The sequence below is a fragment of the Lissotriton helveticus genome, chromosome 7 (genome assembly GCF_964261635.1).
Source record: "Lissotriton helveticus chromosome 7, aLisHel1.1, whole genome shotgun sequence".
NCBI classification, from domain to species: domain Eukaryota; kingdom Metazoa; phylum Chordata; class Amphibia; order Caudata; family Salamandridae; genus Lissotriton; species Lissotriton helveticus.
In genome coordinates, this window is record NC_136068.1 from 966929073 (window position 1) to 966945339 (window position 16267).

General features: G+C 45.6%; 1 protein-coding gene across 1 annotated transcript in view; it reads right to left on the reverse strand.

Annotated features, from left to right (window-relative positions):
• MGAT4B (alpha-1,3-mannosyl-glycoprotein 4-beta-N-acetylglucosaminyltransferase B) overlaps positions 1 to 16267 on the reverse strand; it is a 1462166-nt gene that overhangs the window by 14994 nt on the left and 1430905 nt on the right. The window lies entirely within an intron of this gene.

The following is a 16267-nucleotide window of genomic DNA, read 5'->3' on the forward strand; positions in this document are numbered from 1 at the left end:
GGATGGGATAGAAAACCCTCGAGACAGACGCCAATCTGGCACTGCACGTGGCTGACGGAACTCCACAAATTGACGGGTTATGGAAGGTGGGATAACATAGGAATCTCCACCCTGGGAGACGTAATCGCCAAAGGGCAACTGAAGTCGTTTGCGACACTATCCTCGGAATTCGGATTGCACCCCTCACAGAGATACAAATACACTCGACTACAGCATGCATGGGGGGCCCAACATATCAACACCAGAGAGCTGGCGGACTTTGCCCCACTAGAGGGCAGGCTCCTCTAGTAGAGTAGAAGGGAATTTAGGGTTCTCGTCAAGGCATCTACAAACTGGGGGTAGTGACCGCCGCCTGACCGCGCGGCCTGTCGGGTTTCTCCCCAGTGGTGGATCTAGGACCTGCATGCCAATGTATTCATCCTTTGACAGCTTCCTGAGCCTTTGAACTTGCGATGGAGTTGCTTCAGTTGTAACTCACTATGTATGCCCCAATCTATTGGCGCTGTATTTCATGGGAAGGAGGACTCCTTCATAATCGAGGTTGTCTCCTTGCCAAACCTTGCTTACAGGCTTTCGGCAGACCCACCTTGATTTCATGACACTAGTGAGCCCTTTCCCACTTCCACTTGCTTCAGCTATGGCCCATATTTTCTTGCCACTGTTTTGCCGCCAGCCTCTTCTGGTTGTTAAGAGTCCGCAGGGCCCTGCCGGTATCTTCTGAGCATCTCACTGAGTACTGGCTCAGCTTTCTTTAATGACAATCTGGTTGTGTGCAGGCCCTCCAGATTTTGTTTCAAGCCTGCTCGGGGAAATATGCCACCCCGTCAGTTTGCTGGCAGTGTTCCCAGGCGCTCTCTCCTCTGCGCTGTTTCTATCCCGAGAGTCAGGATCTTTCTTTACCCTACATTCTCTTGCCTTAGCCTCTCCTCACTGTGGGGGAGGCGATATTGCAGGGCTAGCTAGTGAGCTGCTGCGCCGATCTGTGCCACTTGCCTCTCTGAGTTTGTCCACTGTGCGGCCGCCAGTCATCCGTGCCACTTGAGGTCCCGGCATGTCTCTCCTGCTAGGCCTCCACCGTTGATCTCGCTGGTGCTGACTCTACGCAGGTGAATTTTGTAATGTTGCCGGCATTGCACTGCAACTGGACTTTGTTCCGTGAGACTGGCTCTCAAACGCCTGGATTTATGTGTGGATTACCGGGTATTATGCGGAGGGCCGGAGGAGCTTCACTTGTATGCGTCCATCTTTCTCGATGCCCGGCCATGCCCCGAACCCTATATTTTTGCTGGTTTTAGCACTCTAAGAACATTACCTCTACTAAACATTAGTAAAGTGTCTGTGCTCCACCTTTTAACATGGTTGCATAGGCATATTTTGCTTGCCAATAATTCCGTTGTATATTATACAAGATTTATCCAGAGTCTATAAGTCAAATGCCACTAGTGAACTACAGCACTGCCCTTGCCATCCACTGCAGTGAGTGTAAACCATGGCTTAGGGCCTAGAAGTGTTGCCTTACTGTTGTAGTGTAAAAACTGAAGTTCAACCTGTCAAAATTAACCCTTTTGATAGGTGAAAAACGTATTTTTAAGTATTTATGTCACCCCAAAATGCCTCAAAAGCTAGGTTCTCTGTAGCAAGGCTGGTTGTTCTAAACTGAAACACTAAGATGCAATATTAAATACTAATACTGTATCTCTGGCAACGGACTAGCTAGAAAAACAAATCGAAATAAGAAAATAACAAGTCACTTACCTTCAATAATGCTCTTTCTGGTAGAGACTTTATCTAGCAACAGAGTTCTCACCTTTTGAATATTCCCCAAGCATCAGACTGCACCCGAAAAACAATTTTTTATGTTACATCAGCACAACTAAAGGTGGCACCCAGCAGTTCCGCACTGACACCGTTCCGCTCCGAAAGTGACAGGCAGGGCCTATATAGGGCCACTTTTGCGTGCTGTCAGTTGTTTTCAAGACTGTATACATCCCCAAATGTGGAGTTCCAAAAGCAAACTGATAGACCAGTGTGCAGATTCCTTGACTGGGATTCTTATTACTGGGGAGAGTTTAAACACAACATGGGGAGGATGGGAGAGTTGGAAAGTAATCTGCACCCTCTCAACAGCCCCTTTGGCCAAAAGGGCTTGCACTTCCTGCCTCAAAATGGAGAGATAGTCCACTTCTGGGTGGATGATGCGGCCGGGGATAAAGGAAAGGTAGGGCACAACATCTGCAGAACTCACCTGTCAGACGTGATTGCTTGCCAACACAGATAGCATCAGTGGATTCTACCTCCCAATGGGTGGCGGTGGCCCTGTAAGGGTACACTAAAGAGGTTTAGTCGGTGGGGGCTGCAGCAGTGGGGGCATTTGACTGAGCAGCATACTGACTTTGGCCACAGGGCAGTGAGAACCTTGCTATCTCCTGCAAAACTGCTGGGTTCCCTGCTGGGGTGCGGTAGGCTGGTGGTTAAGAATGCCTCGGCCAAAGGAATGGTGGAATTTTTGCAGCTGGCAAAGCTGGGCAGAGAGGCCCAAAGAGCAAGTCATAGCCCTACTGTATTTGAAACGTGCAAGGGCACAGTCAGCCATGTCGCTAAACAGGTGAGTCCCATCGAAGGGCATGTCCATCAAGGAGGGCTTGAAGTTGCCCTAGAACTCAGTCGATTGTAGCCACGCATGGTGACGAATAACAAAACTGGTATCTACAGCTCATCCAACGGAGTCTGTGGTTGTGTCGGGTCTTCTGAAGGAGATTGCCGAAATGGAAGCAGCGCTCCTTAAAAACAATGCAGTAGATAATGCGAAACAGAAATTCGAAGAAGTCAATTATGAACTTGACTCCTTCAATGATTACATTATTCGCAGAAAGACTGAAAAGCTAAAAAAAGACATTCAATATTTTTCAGAGGAGAAGATATACCCATATCTACATGCAGAATACTATTCCAACAAAGACACTAATCAAAGAGACCAACAACACTGGACTAATAGAAATATCCGTACTTTCTCAGATACCTCTGAGTCAGAAAATGAAGGAGGTTCTAACCCTAGTGACAATTTCTCCAATAGACGCTTTAACGGCCCCACAAGATCGAACCGTTTTTTGGGGAACCGCCGAGGCCCGAACAGAGTCAGATTCAGACCCCAAGAGAGAGGGAGGGAGACATATTCAGACAACCAGGAACGAGGGAGATATCAACATTCAGAGAATCAGAGAATCAGCCTCGGTTTCTGGAAACCAGAAGGAATCAATACTGGAAGAAGTGAATACGCCCTACAATTCCAGCCTCATTCCTATTTTCAATTTATCTAATCGAACTTTGGATAAGAATACGGTTGATCTCTTGTCTCGAGGATTGTCATTTGTCCCCAGCTCCCCTTTTAATGCATTTGAATTTAATAAAGACATACAGGCCTTTTTTCGCAAAATTAGGTTAAGAAAATTCTTTGCAGGAAGAGACATGCTCCCAGATAACAACATCTCAGGCTTTCGACCCACCTCTGTTTTCACAGCTTCGTTAGATCAGGTTGGCCCTGAGGAAGGCATATTTGAGAAAAGCGTATACACTAAAATTCAAAATCAAACCAAATTTGTCCCAAAACCAGCCTACAACCTTAGCTATGATGAATACCAAGCTCTCATAAAATTATCTTCTGATCACACGCTGACTGTGAAACCTAGTGACAAAGGTGGAGGGATTGCAGTCCTTGATAGCCTTGACTACAAGGAACAAATGCTCTCCATGCTCAATCACCCTGAACACTATCATAAGGTGGCATCCTATTCATCGGAAAGGATAAAGACTGAGATTTTCAATGTCACCCATGCTGCTCTCCAACGAGGCTCCATTTGCAACCAAGAATTTGAATTTTTTAACAAAACTTTTTTCAAAATTCCAGTCCTGTATGGGGTGCCCAAAATGCATAAAAACCAGCGTACTCCACCTTACCGACCCATTGTATCCACCATAGGGTCGTTAACCGAACCCCTCTCCAAATTTGTGGATGCCTGCCTTTCCCCCATCATTAGCCAACTTCCTGCCAACGTACGTGACACTGGCCATCTTATCACCAAAATCGAAGGGCTAGATTTCAACACGGATACCGACATATTAGTTACCATGGACATCGAGGCGTTGTACTCGAATATCCCACAGAAAGGTGCATTGAAGGCCGTCAAAAAAATATTGGATGGGTCTAACTGCCCATCAGAAAAACCTCTTGTTGTGGAATGTCTAGCTATTGTCCTTAAAGAGAATTATTTCGAATTTGATAAAACTACGTACCAACAAGTGCTTGGCATAAGCATGGGAGCAGCCTGCGCACCAAATGTTGCCAATGCCTACATGGGAGCTTTCGAAGAAAGATTCATCTTTAATGAGATCGCACCATTTTTTGAAAATGTCAGCCACTACAATCGTTTTATAGACAATATTTTCTTTATCTGGAAAGGCGAACAGGAACAGCTTGACGAATTCATCATGTGGATCAATCTTTGTGTCTCACATTTAAAATTCACGGCCAACACTAGCACCACCAAAATAGAGTTCCTAGATGTTTGGATACAAATTAACAACCAGCATATTGAAGTGTCCCTTTACACAAACACAATACCCTCCTCCTTTACGACAGTTTCCATCCTCGGAGTCAGAGGAATAGTATTCCATTTGGCCAGTTCCTCCGGCTACGCCGGAATTGTACGGACATGAATAGCTTTGAAATTCATGCTGCCCAACTTAGAAACAAATTTCTAGAGAGGGGTTATCCACATCGGCTCATCAGGGACTCCTACAAAAGGGCGAAATACTACAATCGCGAGGCCCTCCTGAACCCCAAGGACAAAAAGGAAGAACAACAACTGGTAGTAGTGACCACACACTCCAATTTCAATAACAAACTCAGGTCCATCATTAACTCGCAATGGCACATTCTAAACATCGACAAAACAGCAGACCAACTCAAAAAACCCATCTTTGCCTTTCGACGGAACAGAAACCTCAGAAATGCTTTGGTCAGAGCCACGATTCCTGAGACACCCAGTTTGAGCCAGAGAAGCATCACCGGCACCAATCCCATCATGGGGAGTCACAGATGTGGCGGCTGCCATGCCTGTGACCAAGTTATATCCACCCCCACACTCCAATGGGGTAAAAGAACATTTCAATTCAAAGAAATGACAAATTGCCGAACAAAAAATGTCATCTATCTTCTTTTGTGCCCCTGTGCCAAAGAATATGTTGGTGAGACAGGAAGAGAGTTCAGAACGCGTTTTTCTGAACACAAATCATCTATCAGGAATTCGCGACCAGGGGCACCTCTAGTAACTCACTGGCAGGACATGAAACATTCTCTTAATGACCTCAAATGGCTCATCTTGGAACATATCAAGTGCCCACTACATGGAGATGTTGATGCCATCAGAGGCAAAAGAGAGGTGTTCTGGATGTTCACTCTTAATACAGCCAACACAGGCCTGAATGAACATTTACCCATGGAAAACGCAATAATCTAACCCAGCGTTCTCCCTCTTTTGAATTTCCCTTCAGAGTTAGGGGTTTACTTTCATCCCTCATTCCGGTAGTCTGTTTTCTAAAAAAACTTTTTTCATTTCTTTCTTTATCATTTACTCGTTATCCATTTTAAACACCTCACTCACTTTCATGGTTTATTCCCCCTCGGTTGCTAATTCATACGTTTTCTTTAATCCACGTCTCAGATTTTCCCAACATTACTATGATGCACCCTCCGATATACGCCATTACCATATTTCCGGTTGTTCATTGGTCAGTGCTCCAGCCTTCGGGCTAACGCTCCAGCTTCCCGCCAAGAACACAGGTGCTTTAAATTTTCATTCTGACAAACTGTACTTAAGCAAGCTTGACTCTGCTAGCTGGGTTTCTATCTCGATTCCGGACACGCACGGAGACAGATGGTTTTTGGATCCATGTCGACTCAGGACTTTCTGCGAGACCAGGTAATTACGCGATTCACTCTTGCGCCCCCCCTTTTTTTGCCCACTCGTGTTAGCTATTATCTGCTACTCACAGCCATTTGCCCTTTCGATTTATCCCTTCACAGGACACAGCGTTTTAGAAGTAGGAAAGCAGCCTATCAAGTTCCATTCCTCTGCTCCTCCCGTTTACTGCCACGCATCATCAGGTATTAGAATTTCTCATTTTCTGGGACACCACACGGAACTATGTTCCTAGATCGTAAGACTCGAGACTCACTTTCTAACCGCTCTGGGCAGCTCATATCATTAGTGAATATCTCGCCTTATAATCATTTGTTATATATGTGCGGTTAGAGGAACGTGCAGCCCATTTATCTGTATCTCCTGTTCTGAGAGCATTTCCATTCATCCGGTGCTTTTTTCTTTCACTATAGGAACAGACTTCCTCGCTCTTATCACGAGGATCCCCTGGAATCTGCGGACTCATTCCATACCGCTCCTAATCTATCGTAGCCACAGTTACCTAAGAAACAGGTATTACATTGTGACTCTCCATGGTTCACCGTTTAAGTGAGAATATTTCTTTACCTACGTTAACCATTCACCCCATGTGCGGTACTCCATAGCTTACGAGTGTCACCAATTATGTTGTTCGCCCGATTACCCTTCTTTATGCACCATCCTGAAGCACTTTTAGGAAATTGACCATTGTTGTTGCGCCTCCATTCCACCCTAGGAGGGGGGACCGCTGAACTTTCCAGTCTGCTCCTATCATTACGACGAGCCTACTAACCAATTGGTCTGAACTGAAAACGCCCATTGATTTCTTCGAGTCGACGACTTCATCATCTTTATCAGGTATAGCGTCATTTTTACGCTGACTGAATGTCCTTAATTCCATTGGATTTCGTATTGGTCACACCTGTCTCTCGAATGTAGTGCCTATCATGCGCTATCATAATCCATAAGTTGGCAAATTAGCATGATTAATTTTCTTTGTTAACAGATGATAGGAACAACGCAGCCTGACAGCCCATATCACTCACAATTGGGAGTGTTTTAATTAACAGATTAATTTCCAGGATTGGTCAGCTACAGCATACTTAGAGGTATGTCATTTTAATAGGTTAAGCTAAGAGTCTATTCAACAAGTATCAACCACCACTTCCCTAATCCTTCCCCCCCTTCCCTCTTCCCTCCCCCTCCCGCCCCACCCCTCAGCCACCAGGATGACAGAAGTAAATTTATATGTTATTATCATGTTTTGTGCACACTGCCTTGTTTCGCTATGTGACTTGAATTTGTAACTTCGAGCCTTTAGACATTTTTTCAACTTTTTTCACCCACAGATTTGCTTTTTCAGCCCACAACTGAGACTATGAACTGACTACAATCTATGGATTAAACCTATGCGCCCTGATGAAGGATCTCTGAAATAACTTTGTGTTTCCGAAACGCGCGTCGGCGCTTTTTCCCATCGCATGACGTTCTTTGATGTTGTGATTGATAATGAATAACTGGTCTGTTTGAATGAGAGTGTGTGGATGACTGTTAGAATGAAGTGTCATGTTTTTATTGTTCTATTTGTATTTTGGGCTGATGCTTACTCAAGCTTCCATTATCCAAAGAATTTTTGTACTCTAGAAGCTGACCTTTATTAAATAGGGTCTAAATAATTTTATTATAAATGATTGATTTAAAAAAAAAATTCAAAATATTTCAGCTTTTCTGTGGGTGTTCGTGGTTGATATTCACTGATTAATTCTTTTCATTGTGGGGAACCTCCCTTTCATGTTTATACAGACACAACAAACTGTGAAATCGAGCCATCATGACCATCTTGAATCGCATAAGAAAGGGAAGGGCAAAGGTCTTCCAGTACACCAAGGATGATATCTGCCACCAAGGGGGTGGGTAAGTTAGCCCAATAAACAGGAGGCACTGAGCGATCGCATCACCAAACTGACAATATATAGGTGCTCCCAACTCCGCATGCCAACGCAGTGGTGGAAGTCTTAGCCCTGGTGGAATGGGCTCTCAGACCTTCCAGAAGCTGCTTTTTAGCACATGCGTAGCAGATCTTAATGGACTAGGACGTGGACTATCCACTTGACAGAGTCCTTTTCTGAAGTTTTTCCTTTCTTTGCTATGGAGAACACCATAAAAAGCTGTTCGCCCGCTCTGTGTTTCTTGGTACAATCAATGTAGAAACTTAAAGCTTTCTGGGGGTCCAACTGATGGAGCCTCTACTCCTCTTTTGAGGGGTAAGGTGAGGAGGAAGACTGAACGAATAGAGCTCACACAACACGTTGTAGAGATCATGATGAGGAAGATAGTCTTCAAGGACAGAAGATTCTATGTAAATGTAAATGTAAATGTGCTGGATTTGTAAAGCGCACGGCTGCCCGTGAGCGTCCCGGCGCTTGCTTAGGGAACCCGTCCTGGTATTCCCCTGTGAGAAACCCCGGCAGGGTGTCCACAAGGTGAAAGCCAGGCATCCCGCCGCGAGGGGCCGTAGTGGAGATTAAGCAAGCTATTGCCCAGAGTCGCAGAGTGTGACCCCGTGAGTTGAGTAGGCACCAGAGCGAGAATTGTTGAGTCCGTGGAATTTTTGAGCCCGAGACCTGCCGAGGCGGGGAATCGAACCCTGGTCCACGGTCGATCTCAGCTTCCGGGTCTGCCGCCTCTAACCACTGAGCCACGCTTCTATGAACTGCTGTGTACCAGCTAGAAGGGACATCACATAAGAAACACGAAGACCAAGTGAAATACCCACTGTGGCATCACAAGTGGTTTCAGTGGGAAAGTGTGTTTTGAAACCTGTAACAAACCGCAAAACAGCAGGTGATTTAAACAAGAACGGTTGATCCAGCAAAAAACAAAGTCCAAAAGGGCTTGAAAAATAACCTTCATTAGTGCCCACTGCAAAGCCCTGCTGGGTCAAAGACAAAACAAACAAGAAATCATCTGACAGTCAGGCATGTAAAGGATATGACTTGCGGATCCACACCGGGTCACAAATGTGTCTCAGCGCGGGGTATAAATGAACTACTTAGACAGTTGCCTGGCAGCAAGGACCACATCCACAACCTCAAGTGATAGATCAAATGAAGTCAACAACTGCCACTGATCAATCTCCTCACATGGAGGTGTAGATCAGGCAGCTTCGGGTGCAGAACCCTGCCCTGCTTCTGCAACAGAAGATCCTCCCAGAGTGGCAACCTGATTAGGGGAGAGATGCTGATGCTCAGAAGTTCCTGGTACCATTCTCTCCTGGCCCAATCCAGAGCCATTAGGATGACTTGGGCCCAATCGCTCCTGATGATCTTCACAATTCTGGACACAAGAGGCAAAGAAGGGAAGGCGCACCGGAGTGCCATGCCCCATTTCAGCTGGGATGCATTTCGTAGCGAGAGTTCTCGTGGAAACTACAAAGCAAATAAGTTTGACACTATGTTTCTCTACAGTGGAGAAAAGATCTAGCTCGGACCCATCCAACTGTGGGAAGATGCCCTCTTCCACCTCAGGATACAGACACGATTCATGATCTGCCAGGCTCTGCCCGCCGAGCTTATCCGTCTGGCATCCAAAGATCCCACAAGGTGCTCAGTCAGGCATACCCCTGATGCTCTAGCCAACTCCAGATGTGCAGAGTCTCTTAGTACAAGACCCAGGACCCTACTCCGCTCAGCTTGTTACAATACCACATGGTAGAGGTGATGTACATGAGAGCCTATACCAACCTCCCCTTGATGGCCAGCAGAAAGACTTTCAGTGCCAGACAATGGCCTACAACTCCAACAGATTGACATGAACTTCAATTTCTGCTGGAATCCAGAGTCCTCTGATCTGTACCTCCCAAACTCAGCAGTGGTGAAACTATTAAAGGGGTAACCACTGGGTGGGGAAGAAAGAGAGGTCTGCTGCTGGTCCAATTGCAGTCGAGAAGCCACCACTGCAGCTTTTGTGTCAATGTATTTTTTCACTGACTATCTAATCAATGAAGGATCCATCAATGGAACATCATTTTGAAGTCTCATAGTACTATACATTCAGTGACGTTGTAGAAGCCTTGGACCTTGATTTTACAGGTCCTGCAGAGGTATATTTCCTTTTTGGACATTCTAAGATGTCTAAGACAGGGCTCTGATGTCATGGCGGTATCAGCACAGTCTCTGTGCATCTTCTTCAGAGGTGCTCTAGAGGGCCCTTCTTCTGAGGGGCATTTAGTTGAGTAGTCATCAGAATACACTCTTTTCTGAGCTATTTTGGAAATAGTTTTAGGTATATTCCCGTTTGTCCGCTAAGGACAGGGTTATGCCAGGCTCAGAGCATCTGAAGTATTTACCTCTCTCTGCCCTTTAGAATTTTTGCAGAGAAGGTATGAAAGATTCTGCAGTCCTTGGTCTTATGACTAGGATGAAGGCAAAATAGTTATTCTTTGAGGGGATCTTCATAATGCAGCCTTAATTTCTCCAATTTCTCGTTTTAGGAGCGCCTGACATATGTTCTGTCAGGGAAAAACATCAAAAGATCTAACAGGTAGGTGTTGATTGAAGAACAAGCTACATTGAAGTCAAATGAAATAAATCTTTTTCTTAAAGACGAAAATTGAGCAAAGCTCAGGGGTGATCCCTTCATGCGACGTGCTGTAAGTAATTGGAGAGAAGGTGGCCCTTGAAGGGAGTGATGGTCACTAACCTGTCTCCTAATTGGCTGAAGTTTGGTTCTTTTCAAGTGATGTGAAGAGGCTAACCATGAAGCTTTTCCAAGCTGGATTTAGCACTGAACTGTTTACTACCAATTACGGTGAGACTTCCAGCCCAACAAATGGGCGATTAATTCAAGCATGTGAATCTACAAAATACCTAATACTGGAGAATAATTTCTTTAAGGGCTTGATTGACAGGAATTTCAGGAACTCAGAGCTTGATTTAGATCTAGGCGGACGGGTAACTCCGGCACAACAGAGCCTGCCAAAAAAAATTCCAATTGGATATAATGAAGAACACTCACAAAACGTATCGGTTTGCCCTGCAGTGCCTTGTGTACATGTTTTCCAAAAAAGAGACTCGCCATTGAGTGGCTTATTTAGTATCTTACTCTGTACCTCTGGTCTAAACTATGTCTAAACTATGTACAGCAAAGCCACCCTTGTCTTCTTATGACAGCTGCTCCGGCAAGCTGTTTAAAACCTGTAGCTACTACATCTATAGATGTGTCATTAATAGCTGCTGAGGTTTGCTCTCCCTCCTTTAAATTGGCTATAGTGCCATTCTTTTTATCTTATGGTAAATAGTTTAACAATGGTGCCAGATCAGACCACATGTGCCTGTCAAAACAGCCTAAAAGAGAAAAAGAGTTAGCAGATCTGAGTGGAGTTGCAGCCATTTGGTGAGACTCTTTTTCCAATGTTAACCAAAACCTACCCTCTATTTCTGGAGGTGGAGGAAAGAGGGCAAAACGATTTGTAGACCTTCTATGTGCTGCCTGCATTACAATGGAGTCTGCTTTTGGATGACAAAATAAACAGGATGGAATATTATCCAGTGCTTAGTATCCACAGGACCAGTGTTGACACTGTGGCTGGTTCTGATCGACTGAGGTACTTTTTCCTTGTGGTGGACAGCTGGTAGTGATTTGACTGACTTCTTTTGTGCTTCTTTGAAGACGCAAAGGAAATGGTCTACGTCATTTACAGGTAGAACAGATTTCACAGCAATACCCTGCCCTGAAGGAGGGTTGATGGATAATTTAGATAAGGAAGTCCTGCAAGACAGACCTAGCGAAGTGGCTGTTGCAGAGTACCTCTACATCTAGGCAGTAATGTCTTGCGAAGGTGTTCAAGGAAGTCCACTTCGCCGCTTTAGATATTTCCACAATCTGGATACCTTGAACCTGTGCCGAAAAAGTGGACTTCGCTCTAGTGGAATGGGCTCCCGATTACTTCAAGCAGCTCCTCTGGGGCAAGGGCGTAGCAGATTTGAAAGCAGAAGATGATCGATCGGGATTGAGTCCTCTTCTGAACTGCCTTGCCTTTCTCGGCTCCACAATAGCCCACAAAAAGCTGGTCATCGTCACGATAATCCCTGGTACGCCCCAGGTAGTAATTAACTACCCGCCTTCAATTCGTTCAAGCATTCCTCGTACTTGGAAGAATGAGGTGGCGAGTAGAAGTTTGAGAAGGAAATGGATTGGGCTAAGTGAAAGAGAGTGATCACCTTGGGAAGGAAAGAAGCCCTGGTTCGTAGTATCAATTTGTCTGGGAAGAAAGTAGTGAACGGGGGACAACAGCTTAAGGTCTGTAACTCACTGACATGCCTAGCAGATATGATGGCAAACAAAAATACTTGAGAGGCAACATGCAAAGTGAGCAACCGTAGGGAGGTTCAAATGGAGTCCCCATCAAAAATTTACAAACTAAATTCAAATTCCACTGAGGAACTACAAATGGAGTAGGTAAAGGTTAGCCAGTCCTATGAGAAAACTTAAGGCAACAAGAGATTCACATAGAGGCGGCTAATCTTGCAGACAGAGGAAAGCAGAAAAGATCACTAATTAACCCTTCACAAGGCCAACGTCACACTCTCTTAGTGCGAACTGAAGCACTTGGGATAGCTTGGCCTGTAAGGGATCCACACCAAGCAACGAAGTACGCCGACTAAGTGGAGGGGCAAAGCACAGACAATATAATGTCTCCCACTCCGATGACACCGAAAAAGAGCTCAATTGTCCCTGCTCAATCTCCAAGCATGAAGGTGGAGTCCTCAGAGATTGGAGGTGCCGAACCAGTCCCTCTGACTGGGAGTGAAGGTCCTACCTGCACGGCAGGTGAAGTAGAGGACATATACAGGGTGCAGGTCTGCATACCACACCAGTCTTGGACAATCCAGGGCTATAAGATTGACTTGGGCCCAGTCCTGGTGAATCTTCCTCCGAACCCACGGAATCAAGGGTATGGGGAAACGATAATGAAGCTGAAAGTTCCAGCTTCACTGAAAAGAGTCCCCCAAGGTGCCCCTTGAAAGATACTAGAGGGCACATCATTGCTGGCACTGAGCATTTTCCAAAGAGGCAAATAAGAAGTGCCCCACTGTGTTAAGTTGTCCTGGACTACCTCCAGCAGAATACACCACTTGTGATTGGCTAGAAAACTGACAATATATAGGTGCTCCCAACTCCGCATGCCAACGCAGTGGTGGAAGTCTTAGCCCTGGTGGAATGGGCTCTCAGACCTTCCAGAAGCTGCTTTTTAGCACATGCGTAGCAGATCTTAATGGACTAGGACGTGGACTATCCACTTGACAGAGTCCTTTTCTGAAGTTTTTCCTTTCTTTGCTATGGAGAACACCATAAAAAGCTGTTCGCCCGCTCTGTGTTTCTTGGTACAATCAATGTAGAAACTTAAAGCTTTCTGGGGGTCCAACTGATGGAGCCTCTACTCCTCTTTTGAGGGGTAAGGTGAGGAGGAAGACTGAACGAATAGAGCTCACACAACACGTTGTAGAGATCATGATGAGGAAGATAGTCTTCAAGGACAGAAGATTCTATGTAAATGTAAATGTAAATGTGCTGGATTTGTAAAGCGCACGGCTGCCCGTGAGCGTCCCGGCGCTTGCTTAGGGAACCCGTCCTGGTATTCCCCTGTGAGAAACCCCGGCAGGGTGTCCACAAGGTGAAAGCCAGGCATCCCGCCGCGAGGGGCCGTAGTGGAGATTAAGCAAGCTATTGCCCAGAGTCGCAGAGTGTGACCCCGTGAGTTGAGTAGGCACCAGAGCGAGAATTGTTGAGTCCGTGGAATTTTTGAGCCCGAGACCTGCCGAGGCGGGGAATCGAACCCTGGTCCACGGTCGATCTCAGCTTCCGGGTCTGCCGCCTCTAACCACTGAGCCACGCTTCTATGAACTGCTGTGTACCAGCTAGAAGGGACATCACATAAGAAACACGAAGACCAAGTGAAATACCCACTGTGGCATCACAAGTGGTTTCAGTGGGAAAGTGTGTTTTGAAACCTGTAACAAACCGCAAAACAGCAGGTGATTTAAACAAGAACGGTTGATCCAGCAAAAAACAAAGTCCAAAAGGGCTTGAAAAATAACCTTCATTAGTGCCCACTGCAAAGCCCTGCTGGGTCAAAGACAAAACAAACAAGAAATCATCTGACAGTCAGGCATGTAAAGGATATGACTTGCGGATCCACACCGGGTCACAAATGTGTCTCAGCGCGGGGTATAAATGAACTACTTAGACAGTTGCCTGGCAGCAAGGACCACATCCACAACCTCAAGTGATAGATCAAATGAAGTCAACAACTGCCACTGATCAATCTCCTCACATGGAGGTGTAGATCAGGCAGCTTCGGGTGCAGAACCCTGCCCTGCTTCTGCAACAGAAGATCCTCCCAGAGTGGCAACCTGATTAGGGGAGAGATGCTGATGCTCAGAAGTTCCTGGTACCATTCTCTCCTGGCCCAATCCAGAGCCATTAGGATGACTTGGGCCCAATCGCTCCTGATGATCTTCACAATTCTGGACACAAGAGGCAAAGAAGGGAAGGCGCACCGGAGTGCCATGCCCCATTTCAGCTGGGATGCATTTCGTAGCGAGAGTTCTCGTGGAAACTACAAAGCAAATAAGTTTGACACTATGTTTCTCTACAGTGGAGAAAAGATCTAGCTCGGACCCATCCAACTGTGGGAAGATGCCCTCTTCCACCTCAGGATACAGACACGATTCATGATCTGCCAGGCTCTGCCCGCCGAGCTTATCCGTCTGGCATCCAAAGATCCCACAAGGTGCTCAGTCAGGCATACCCCTGATGCTCTAGCCAACTCCAGATGTGCAGAGTCTCTTAGTACAAGACCCAGGACCCTACTCCGCTCAGCTTGTTACAATACCACATGGTAGAGGTGATGTACATGAGAGCCTATACCAACCTCCCCTTGATGGCCAGCAGAAAGACTTTCAGTGCCAGACAATGGCCTACAACTCCAACAGATTGACATGAACTTCAATTTCTGCTGGAATCCAGAGTCCTCTGATCTGTACCTCCCAAACTCAGCAGTGGTGAAACTATTAAAGGGGTAACCACTGGGTGGGGAAGAAAGAGAGGTCTGCTGCTGGTCCAATTGCAGTCGAGAAGCCACCACTGCAGCTTTTGTGTCAATGTATTTTTTCACTGACTATCTAATCAATGAAGGATCCATCAATGGAACATCATTTTGAAGTCTCATAGTACTATACATTCAGTGACGTTGTAGAAGCCTTGGACCTTGATTTTACAGGTCCTGCAGAGGTATATTTCCTTTTTGGACATTCTAAGATGTCTAAGACAGGGCTCTGATGTCATGGCGGTATCAGCACAGTCTCTGTGCATCTTCTTCAGAGGTGCTCTAGAGGGCCCTTCTTCTGAGGGGCATTTAGTTGAGTAGTCATCAGAATACACTCTTTTCTGAGCTATTTTGGAAATAGTTTTAGGTATATTCCCGTTTGTCCGCTAAGGACAGGGTTATGCCAGGCTCAGAGCATCTGAAGTATTTACCTCTCTCTGCCCTTTAGAATTTTTGCAGAGAAGGTATGAAAGATTCTGCAGTCCTTGGTCTTATGACTAGGATGAAGGCAAAATAGTTATTCTTTGAGGGGATCTTCATAATGCAGCCTTAATTTCTCCAATTTCTCGTTTTAGGAGCGCCTGACATATGTTCTGTCAGGGAAAAACATCAAAAGATCTAACAGGTAGGTGTTGATTGAAGAACAAGCTACATTGAAGTCAAATGAAATAAATCTTTTTCTTAAAGACGAAAATTGAGCAAAGCTCAGGGGTGATCCCTTCATGCGACGTGCTGTAAGTAATTGGAGAGAAGGTGGCCCTTGAAGGGAGTGATGGTCACTAACCTGTCTCCTAATTGGCTGAAGTTTGGTTCTTTTCAAGTGATGTGAAGAGGCTAACCATGAAGCTTTTCCAAGCTGGATTTAGCACTGAACTGTTTACTACCAATTACGGTGAGACTTCCAGCCCAACAAATGGGCGATTAATTCAAGCATGTGAATCTACAAAATACCTAATACTGGAGAATAATTTCTTTAAGGGCTTGATTGACAGGAATTTCAGGAACTCAGAGCTTGATTTAGATCTAGGCGGACGGGTAACTCCGGCACAACAGAGCCTGCCAAAAAAAATTCCAATTGGATATAATGAAGAACACTCACAAAACGTATCGGTTTGCCCTGCAGTGCCTTGTGTACATGTTTTCCAAAAAAGAGACTCGCCATTGAGTGGCTTATTTAGTATCTTACTCTGTACCTCTGGTC